Genomic DNA, 12,074 nt, shown 5'->3' on the forward strand with positions numbered 1-12,074 from the left:
CAATAAGCATGCATACAATAAACATACACACAATAAGAATACATACAATAAGCATGCATACAATAAACATGCATACAATAAGCATGCATACAATAAATATGCATACAATAAGCATGCATACAATAAATATGCATACAATAAGCATGTATACAATAAACATACATATAATAAGCATGCATACAATAAACATGCATACAATAAGCATGCATACAATAAACATACATATAATAAGCATGCATACAATAAACATGCATACAATAAGCATGCATACAATAAGCATGCATACAATAAACATGCATACAATAAACATACATACAATAAGCATGCATACAATAAACATGCATCCAATAAGCATGCATCCAATAAACATACACAACAAACATACATATAATAAACATACACAATAAACATACATTATAAATTGCCACCTAAAATTAGCACAGGACCAAAGGTTGTTCCAAACCAACGTGCCAGTCTTCATCTGAGGCTCGGCCCATTTCAGGTGGCGTATGAAATCATTTCAGGTGGCGTATGAGATCATTTCAGGTGGAGTATGAGATCATCTCAGGTGGCGTATGAGATCATTTCAGGTGGAGTATGAGATCATTTCAGGTGGCGTATGAGATCATTTCAGGTGGAGTATGAGATCATTTCAGGTGGCGTATGAGATCATTTCAGGTGGAGTATGAGATCATTTCAGGTGGCGTATGAGATCATTTCAGGTGGAGTATGAGATCATTTCAGGTGGCGTATGAGATCATTTCAGGTGGAGTATGAGATCATTTCAGGTGGAGTATGAGATCAGTGGCGCTGCCAGTAAATTTTGTGTACTGCACCAGATCTACTGTCGTTTATATGACAACTACCATGTGAGAGTCCCACTCAGAGATGAAGAGCCAGCCAGACTGCTGATGAAGAGTCTCATTCAGTGATGAAAGGCCAGCAGCCAGACTGCTGATGAAGACTCTCATTCAGCAATGAAGGGCCAGTCAGACTGCTGATGAAGACAGCATGATGATTACACCTGGGACATATTCCCCTGGTCTCCTGCAGGGTGTAAAGGCTTGAAAAGGTGATATCTGGCAAGCATAGTCAGTCTGCAAGCTCATGCAGACCACACTGGCAAATAAATGCTGCATTGTGCAGGAAAGTGAGATTTTGACACGGAGTGCTGCCACATACAGAAAGCACCAGAGGACTTGCTGCACCAGGGCAGGACTGTTCACAAGTCTGCTGCCCACCAACCCACCCTAGGAGAGGAGGATGTTAACATAACGTTAATAAAGATAAAAACATGAAACCGTAAAACAATGAAATCCATCCATTATCCAAACCGCTTATCCTGCTCTCAGGGTCACGGGGATAAATAAATTACCCAACAAAAGGGCGGTTTGTGAAAGAGGTATTTAAAACAGTCTTTCAGAAACTTGTACAAACCCGCTGGAGTGAGTCCAGCTGCATGTGGCTGTGTCTTTACCATGACCCCGCTGCATGGCACATGACCTCTGTGTCTTTACCATGACCCTTGCTGCATGGCATATGACCTCTGTCTTTACCATGACCCTTGCTGCATGGCACATGACCTCTGTGTCTTTACCATGACCCTTGCTGCATGGCACATGACCTCTGTCTTTACCATGACCCTTGCTGCATGGCACATGACCTCTGTGTCTTTACCATGACCCTTGTTGCATGGCACATGACCTCTGTGTCTTTACCATGACCCTGTTGCATGGCACATGACCACTGTCTTTACCATGACCCTGCTGCATGGCACATGACCTCTGTGTCTTTACCATGACCCTTGCTGCGTGGCACATGACCTCTGTCTTTACGATGACCCTGCTGCATGGCACATGACCTCTGTGTCTTTACCATGACCCTGTTGCATTGGCACATGACCTCTGTCTTTACCATGACCCTGTTGCATGGCACATGACCTCTGGGTCTTTACCATGACCCTGCTGCATGGCTCATGACCTCTTTGTCTTTACCATGACCCTGCTGCATGGCTCATGACCTCTTTGTCTTTACCATGACCCTGCTGCATGGCTCATGACCTCTTTGTCTTTACCATGACCCTTGCTGCATGGCACATGACCTCCTGGTCTTCACCATGACCCTGCTGCATGACACATGACCTCTGTGTCTTTACCATGACCCTTGTTGCATGGCACATGACCTCTGTGTCTTTACCATGACTCTTGCTGCATGGCACATGACCTCTGTCTTTACCATGACCCTTGCTGCATGGCACATGACCTCTGTCTTTACCATGACCCTTGCTGCATGGCACATGACCTCTGTGTCTTTACCATGACCCTTGTTGCATGGCACATGACCTCTTTGTCTTTACCATGACCCTGCTGCATGGCACATGACCTCTGTGTCTTTACCATGACCCTGTTGCATGGCACATGACCACTGTCTTTACCTCGACCCTGCTGCATGGCACTTGACCTCTGTGTCTTTACCATGACCCTTGCTGCGTGGCACATGACCTCTGTCTTTACGATGACCCTGCTGCATGGCACATGACCTCTGTGTCTTTACCATGACCCTGTTGCATTGGCACATGACCTCTGTCTTTACCATGACCCTGTTGCATGGCACATGACCTCTGGGTCTTTACCATGACCCTGCTGCATGGCTCATGACCTCTTTGTCTTTACCATGACCCTGCTGCATGGCTCATGACCTCTTTGTCTTTACCATGACCCTGCTGCATGGCTCATGACCTCTTTGTCTTTACCATGACCCTTGTTGCATGGCACATGACCTCTGTGTCTTTACCATGACCCTTGCTGCAGGGCACATGACCTCTGTGTCTTTACCATGACCCTTGTTGCATGGCACATGACCTCTGTGTCTTTACCATGACCCTTGCTGCATGGCACATGACCTTTGTCTTTACGATGACCCTGTTGCATGGCACATGACATCTGGGTCTTTAACATGACCCTGTAGCATGGCACATGACCCTCGGGGTCTTTACCATGACCCTGCTGCATGGCACATGACCTCTGTCTTTACCATGACCCTGTTGCATGGCACATGACCTCTGGGTCTTTACGATGACCCTGCTGCATGGCACATGACTTCCTGGTTTTCACTATGACCCTGCTGCCTGGCACATGACCTCTGTGTCTTTACCATGAGCCTGCTGCATGGCACATGACCTCTTTGTCTTTACCATGACCCTTGCTGCATGGCACATGACCTCCTGGTCTTCACCATGACCCTGCTGCATGACACATGACCTCTGTGTCTTTACCATGAGCCTGCTGCATGGCTCATGACCTCTTTGTCTTTACCATGACCCTTGCTGCATGGCACATGACCTCTGTGTCTTTACCATGACCCTTGTTGCATGGCACATGACCTCTGTGTCTTTACCATGACTCTTGCTGCATGGCACATGACCTCTGTCTTTACCATGACCCTGTTGCATGGCACATGACCTCTGGGTCTTTACCATGACCCTGCTGCATGGCACATGACTTCCTGGTTTTCACTATGACCCTGCTGCATGGCACATGACCTCTGTGTCTTTACCATGACCCTGTAGCATGGCACATGACCTCTTTGTCTTTACCATGACCCTTGCTGCATGGCACATGACCTCCTGGTCTTCACCATGACCCTTGCTGCATGACACATGACCTCTGTGTCTTTACCATGAGCCTGCTGCATGGCTCATGACCTCTTTGTCTTTACCATGACCCTTGTTGCATGGCACATGACCTCTGTGTCTTTACCATGACTCTTGCTGCATGGCACATGACCTCTGTCTTTACCATGACCCTGTTGCATGGCACATGACCTCTGTGTCTTTACCATGACCCTGTTGCATGGCACATGACCTCTGGGTCTTTACCATGACCCTGTTGCATGGCACATGACCTCTGTCATGGCACATGACCTCTGTGTCTTTACCATGGCCCTGTTACATGGCACATGACCTCTGTCTTTATTATGACCCTGTTGCATGGCACATGACCTCTGGGTCTTTACCATGACCCTGTTGCATGGCACATGACCTCTGTGTCTTTACCATGAGCCTGCTGCATGGCTCATGACCTCTTTGTCTTTACCATGAGCCTGCTGCATGGCACATGACCTCTGGTCACACCACGCTGGCCAAATACATAAGAAAATAAATCCTCTTTATCCTTAAGTGGTGGCAGTCAGCAGTCAGGACACAAGCCTCTCACAGATGCAGCAACAGGAGGAGTTTTAGGGAAGAAAAACCAAAATTACCACGCATGATGTGGAGCTGGAAGGACATGATGTGAAGAAGAGGTGGGTGTGGTGAAGATGGTGACTTTACAGAGTTGGACTAGACTGTTCAATGAACATGGTCAATACAGGTGATGAGCATGATCCCGAGAAGATGAAAAATAAATAAGTGCTACAAATTCCTGCTTGGATTTGTGTTTTCTGTTTGACCTTTGAACTTTCTCCCCCTCCTTTTTTTGGAAACCGCAAAACAAATTGAAATGCGGAGTCGAGCGGATAAAAGCCGGACGTAAAACAAAGATCAGACCAGGAAAAGGGTCCATGCACGAGACGCGTACACGAGACCTGCAAAACCACATCCCAGCAGAGCTCGGTCAAACGATCCCCCCGTGGAGGATGTGTCCTTATTTTCAAGTGTGAAAGATAACCAGTGACCTCTGGAAGTTACACCAGCACACACACACACACACACACACACACACACAATCCTGCAGAAATGGGACCCTCACCAGTAGTTTTATAAAACCCGAGCAGCGACTTCAGGCAGCGTACTGTAATGAATTCAAGCTGGTTATTTACGAGTTTCTGGGGAACGTCTCTCATCTGCAAGCATGGCTGCATGTTCATGACAACATGCAGCTGAGCGCAACACAGTTTGCTGAACGATGTCCTGCCCCGTCCTCTTGTTTTAACACAGAACCACGGCATCAGTATGAGGTGGTGACTAAGGGACCTGGTTCTCCTTTAAAGACCACACAAGATGCTGACACCAGTGAAACTCCCTCCACAACCAGACCTCTTAATTAATCTGGCGCTGCCGGGAAGGAGGGATTAATATTGATTATGGAAAACATAATATGAAATCAAGTGAAAGAATGGGTCTTTGTGCTCTTGTGTGGCGTAAACTGATGTGCCCAGTTGGAGATCATGCTATAGATAGAGCACGCCGGGGGAGCCTGAGAGGTCTTCCCCTGTACTGTGCTGTACTGTACTATGGTGTACTGTACTGTACTGTACTGTAATGTACTGTGCTGTAATATGGTGTACTATGGTGTATTGTACTGCACTGTACTGTACTGTGGTGTACTGCGATGTACTGTGGTGTTCTGTACTGTACTGTGGTGTACTATGGTGTACTGTAATGTGCTGTGGTGTACTGTACTGTGCTGTACTATGGTGTACTATGGTGTATTGTACTGCACTGTACTGTAATGTACTGTGCTGTACTATGGTGTACTGTACTGTGGTGTACTATGATGTACTGTGGTGTTCTGTACTGTACTGTACTATACGGTACTGTGGTGTACTATGGTGTACTGTAATGTGCTGTGGTGTACTGTACTGTGATGTGCTGTGCTGTGGTGTACTGTGATGTACTGTGGTGTACTATGCTGGCACAGTGCCCAGGGGGGAGGCTGCTGCTCCCAGACTAGTGTGTTAAAGTTCACGAGTGCAGTCTGCCTGGCTGGGTGGTATTAGGAAACTGTCTGTATGTATACATGTGTGTGCCTACGCTCATGCCCCTAAATACACAAACGGAAGAATGAGTGCATTGGTGTGGGTGCACCGGAGGTGTGTTTACTGTTTTTACTCATCTCTTACAGGCTGCTGAGAATGGAGTATTTACTGAAAATGGGGTATACTCCCCCTCCCCCCACCCTTCTTCTGGAACTTGAACAAGTATGTCTGTTGCGCGGTCACACACAGTGTTATCTCACACGTTGTGAGAGGAGGACGAGTGTGACTCGGAACGTGAAAGTCTTTAAAGTCACGAGCTGCTGTTGTGAGGCGTCTTGTAGCACGTGACGAGATGTGAACTTCTTCTGCACGTCAACCTGTTATTGTCCTAATATTCAGACTGGTACCACGTTGTTTCGGGGCCATTCATACAACGCAACTGTATTAACTCTTCTACAACACAACTGTATTAACGCTTCTGCAACACTTCTGTATTAACTCTTCTGCAGCACAACTGTATTAACTCTTCTGCAACACAACTGCATTAACTCTTCTGCAACACAACTGCATTAACTCTTGTGCAACACAACTGCATTAACTCTTCTGCAACATTTCTGTATTAACTCTTCTGCAGCACAACTGCATTAACTCTTGTGCAACACAACTGTATTAACTCTTCTACGACATTTCTGTATTAACTCTTCTGCAACACAACTGCATTAACTCATCTGCAACACAACTGCATTAACGCTTCTGCAACACAACTGTATTAACTCTTCTGCAACACTTCTGTATTAACTCTTCCGCAGCACAACTGCATTAACTCTTGTGCAACAGAACTGTATTAACTCTTGTGCAACAGAACTGTATTAACTCTTCTGCAACACAACTGCATTAACTCTTCTGCAACACAACTGCATTAACTCTTCTGCAACATTTCTGTATTAACTCTTCTGCAACACAACTGCATTAACTCTTCTGCAACACAACTGCATTAACTCTTCTGCAACACAACTGCATTAACTCTTCTGCAACACAACTGTATTAACTTTTCTACAACACAACTGTATTAACTCTTCTGCAACACAACTGCATTAACTCTTCTGCAACACAACTGTATTAACTCTTCTGCAACACAACTGCATTAACTCTTGTGCAACACAACTGTATTAACTCTTCTGCAACACAACTGTATTAACTCTTCTGCAACATTTCTGTATTAACTCTTCTGCAACACAACTGCATTAACTCTTCTGCAACACAAATGTATTAACTCGTCTACAACATAACGGCATTAACTCTTCTGCAACACAACTGTATTAACTCTTCTGCAACACTTCTGTATTAACTCTTCTGCAACACAACTGCATTAACTCTTCTGCAACACAACTGCATTAACTCTTCTACAACACAACTGCATTAACTCTTCTGCAACACAACTGTATTAACTTTTCTACAACACAACTGTATTAACTCTTCTGCAACACAACTATATTAACTCTTCTGCAACACAACTGTATTAACTCTTCTGTAACACTTGTGTATTAACTCTTCTGCAGCACAACTGCATTAACTCTTGTGCAACACAACTGTATTGACTCTTCTGCAACACAACTGTATTAACTCTTCTGCAACATTTCTGTATTAACTCTTCTGCAACACAACTGTATTAACTCTTCTGCAACACAACTGTATTAACTCCTCTGCAACATTTCTGTATTAACTCTTCTGCAACACTTCTGTATTAACTCTTCTGCAGCACAACTGTATTAACTCTTCTGCAACACAACTGCATTAACTCTTCTGCAACACAACTGCATTAACTCTTGTGCAACACAACTGCATTAACTCTTCTGCAACATTTCTGTATTAACTCTTCTGCAGCACAACTGCATTAACTCTTGTGCAACACAACTGTATTAACTCTTCTACGACATTTCTGTATTAACTCTTCTGCAACACAACTGCATTAACTCATCTGCAACACAACTGCATTAACGCTTCTGCAACACAACTGTATTAACTCTTCTGCAACACTTCTGTATTAACTCTTCCGCAGCACAACTGCATTAACTCTTGTGCAACAGAACTGTATTAACTCTTGTGCAACAGAACTGTATTAACTCTTCTGCAACACAACTGCATTAACTCTTCTGCAACACAACTGCATTAACTCTTCTGCAACATTTCTGTATTAACTCTTCTGCAACACAACTGCATTAACTCTTCTGCAACACAACTGCATTAACTCTTCTGCAACACAACTGCATTAACTCTTCTGCAACACAACTGTATTAACTTTTCTACAACACAACTGTATTAACTCTTCTGCAACACAACTGCATTAACTCTTCTGCAACACAACTGTATTAACTCTTCTGCAACACAACTGCATTAACTCTTGTGCAACACAACTGTATTAACTCTTCTGCAACACAACTGTATTAACTCTTCTGCAACATTTCTGTATTAACTCTTCTGCAACACAACTGCATTAACTCTTCTGCAACACAAATGTATTAACTCGTCTACAACATAACGGCATTAACTCTTCTGCAACACAACTGTATTAACTCTTCTGCAACACTTCTGTATTAACTCTTCTGCAACACAACTGCATTAACTCTTCTGCAACACAACTGCATTAACTCTTCTACAACACAACTGCATTAACTCTTCTGCAACACAACTGTATTAACTTTTCTACAACACAACTGTATTAACTCTTCTGCAACACAACTATATTAACTCTTCTGCAACACAACTGTATTAACTCTTCTGTAACACTTGTGTATTAACTCTTCTGCAGCACAACTGCATTAACTCTTGTGCAACACAACTGTATTGACTCTTCTGCAACACAACTGTATTAACTCTTCTGCAACATTTCTGTATTAACTCTTCTGCAACACAACTGTATTAACTCTTCTGCAACACAACTGTATTAACTCCTCTGCAACATTTCTGTATTAACTCTTCTGCAACACAACTGCATTAACTCTTCTGCAACACAAATTTATTAACTCTTCTGCAACACAACTGCATTAACTCTTCTGCAACACAACTGCATTAACTCTTCTGCAACACAACTGCATTAACTCTTCTGCAACATAACTGCATTAACTCTTCTGCAACACAACTGTATTAACTCTTCTGTAACAAAACTGTATTAACTCTTCTGCAACACTTCTGTATTAACTCTTCTGCAGAACAACTGCATTAACTCTTCTGCAACACAACTGTATTAACTCTTCTGCAACATTTCTGTATTAACTCTTCTGCAATACAACTGCATTAACTCTTCTGCAACACAACTGCATTAACGCTTCTGCAACACAACTGTATTAACTTTTCTGCAACACTTCTGTATTAACTTTTCTGCAACACAACTGCATTAACTCTTCTGCAACACAAATGTATTAACTCTTCTGATGGTGACACGATACTGACATGATGGTGACACGATGCTGACATGATGGGGACATGATGCTGACATGATGGGGACATGATGGTGATACGATGCTGACACGATGTGGACATGATGGTGACACGATGCTGATATGATGGGGACATGATGGTGACACGATGCTGACATGATGGGGACATGATGGTGAGACGATGCTGACATGATGGGGACATGATGGTGACAAGATGCTGATATGATGGGGACATGATGGTGACACGCTGCGGACATGATGCTGACATGATGGGGACATGATTGGGACATGATGGTGACACGATGCTGACATGATGGTGACATGATATTGACACACTGCGGACACGATGCTGACATGATGGGGACATGATGGTGACACGATGCTGACATGATGGGGACACAATACTGACATGATGGGGACATGATGTGGACACGATGGTGACATGATGTGGACATGTTTGAATCCAGTAGTGTTCTTACGTCTTGAGTAACTGAAACGAGTGTAAGAGGGTTGTGGTGAAAGGAGTGTGTGGTGCTGTGACCGCGGCAGGACACCTCCACCTTTAGAACAACTCTTCAGTAAAAGAAACACAGCCACACTGACATCTAACACAACATTAGCATGAGTTTTGTAAACCTAATGTACTTTGTCGTGTCATGGTTCATCCGACACGGCTGTGCCCTGGCAGCTCAGCACTCCCGTGCAGACCGGCAGAGACCTGCAGCGGGTGGTTCCTGTTGCTTCTGGGCTGTGATGACTGCATTTACCGGTTACTCTTCTGCATAGCAACACTACCACCAGTGCTGGACTTCCTTTAATTTACCAGGGAGGGATGATGAAGAGGTTAACTCACACCCCGTATTGTCTCTGAGTGATCTAGAACTAGTTGGAGACGGCCTTCCACTCACACCTGCATCTCAGCTTGGCCCTGTTACACTCCCCTGATGCCTGCGCCCTGACCTCATGCATCCTAATACACATGTGGTCTTAATCCATCTGCTCAATCTCTGCCGGTGAAGAAGAAGAAAAAGGAAACGTCATGTAGCACATTGCATCACAGGACCATGAGTTGTTGTTTGTATGAAAGAGGACCATCATGTTCATGCTGCCTTCACCAGAGCCTCCAGGAGCCCTGAAGACAGCTTACTTTTAGTCAAAATGTTGTATCCTTAAATCAGTTACACCAAGACTACACATGCAGGCCGGCATCACGTGCTTCATGAAGCCTCCTGTATGCAACTTGCTGCACGTCTCTCCTCATCACACTCACCACGTCATCACACTCACCATGTCATCTCACTCACCACGTCATCACACTCACGTCATCACACTAACCATGTCATCACACTCACATCACACTCACCACGTCATCACACTCACCATGTCATCACACTCACATCACACTCACGTCATCCCACTCACGTCATCACACTCACGTCATCACACTCACCACATCATCACATTCAACACATCATCACACTCACGTCATCACTCACCGCGTCATCCCACTCATCACATCATCACACTCACCATGTCATCACACTCACATCATCACACTCACCACATCATCACACTCACCATGTCATCACACTCACATCACACTCACCGTGTCATCACCCTCACGTCATCCCACTCACCACGTCATTACACTCAACACATCACATTCAACACGTCATCACACTCACATCATCACACTCACGTCATCCCACTCATCACGTCATCACACTCACCACGTCATCACTCACATCATCACACTCACCATGTCATCACACTCATATCATCACACTCACCACGTCATCACACTCACGTCATCACACTCACCACGTCACGCCAGCTGAATGACTGATTTTCATATTAGCAAAAACATTTTGTGCTGCAAACATTTCTTCTTCTTCTTCTTTTTAACCTCTGCGAGTTGACAGACTCCCCCTCTTCCTCCAAACCCGTGTTCAGACATCGGCATTTCTGGTCATAGTAGCTGACATGATTGTTCAAGCCAGCTTACAAAAAGTGCAAATTCTAGAGTAAGCTCAGATGTGAAGGACTACCGCCAACACAAGCACCCGAGACCAGGGAGTGCAAGGCTCAACCCTAGGAAAAGAAAGTGCTAGAAAAAATGAAAGGCAAGAACTGAGGTTGAAAACTAGAGTATTTCATTTGGCAAGAGTATATTTGAATGACAAGCGGGGGGAATGTGTCGGGGAGAGAGTTGTCCGCTTGCAGTGGGGAGATGAGAGTGTGTACCTCTGCTGTCCCGACCGCAGTCAGAAGGCCATCTCTGCCTTTCAGAGATGGCCAAGCTCACGCCCCTTTTCCACTACACGGTACCGGCTCGACTCGACTCCACTCGCAGAGTGCCGTTTGCCATCATCGTAACAGTACCCCTCAGTGTAGCTGCTCTGCAGTGATTTTGGTACCGCTCCAGTTCTTTTGGAACCTCGACAAAGGTGGTACCAGAAAAGTGGTAAGTTACCAAAGTGCCGGTACTTGCCAGTAATGGAAAACGGAAAAGTGGAGTCAAGTTGAGCCGCTACCATGCAGTGGAAAAGGGGCATAAACGTGCTGCAGTAGCAAAGCAGACAAGCAGTTGGCCTGTGGCACTGGATTGCATGGCCTGGACGGATGGAGTCACAGCTCCTGTGGTAAGCTCCAACCTGGTGTTTTTGATTTGAAACAAGTAGTCACAGGCGTCTAAAGGAGGGAGATTGGGGCTGTGGGAAGGGTGTGACATGAGAGGGTACATAGGAGTGGAAGACATATTTGAGGACCTGCAGGGGCTGCAAAGAAAGTAGACTTTAGCAGACAAACCTGATGGACTGAGCTGTTGCCGAGACGAGGGCCCAGGACAATCACCGATTGTATAAACTCACACCAGGCTTGTTGGCAGTTTGGGCAGGAGTTAGCGTCATGTTGTCAGTGGCTACAAAAGGGGCTCTTGTA

The sequence above is a fragment of the Lampris incognitus genome, chromosome 2, assembly GCF_029633865.1.
Source record: "Lampris incognitus isolate fLamInc1 chromosome 2, fLamInc1.hap2, whole genome shotgun sequence".
NCBI classification, from domain to species: Eukaryota; Metazoa; Chordata; class Actinopteri; order Lampriformes; family Lampridae; genus Lampris; species Lampris incognitus.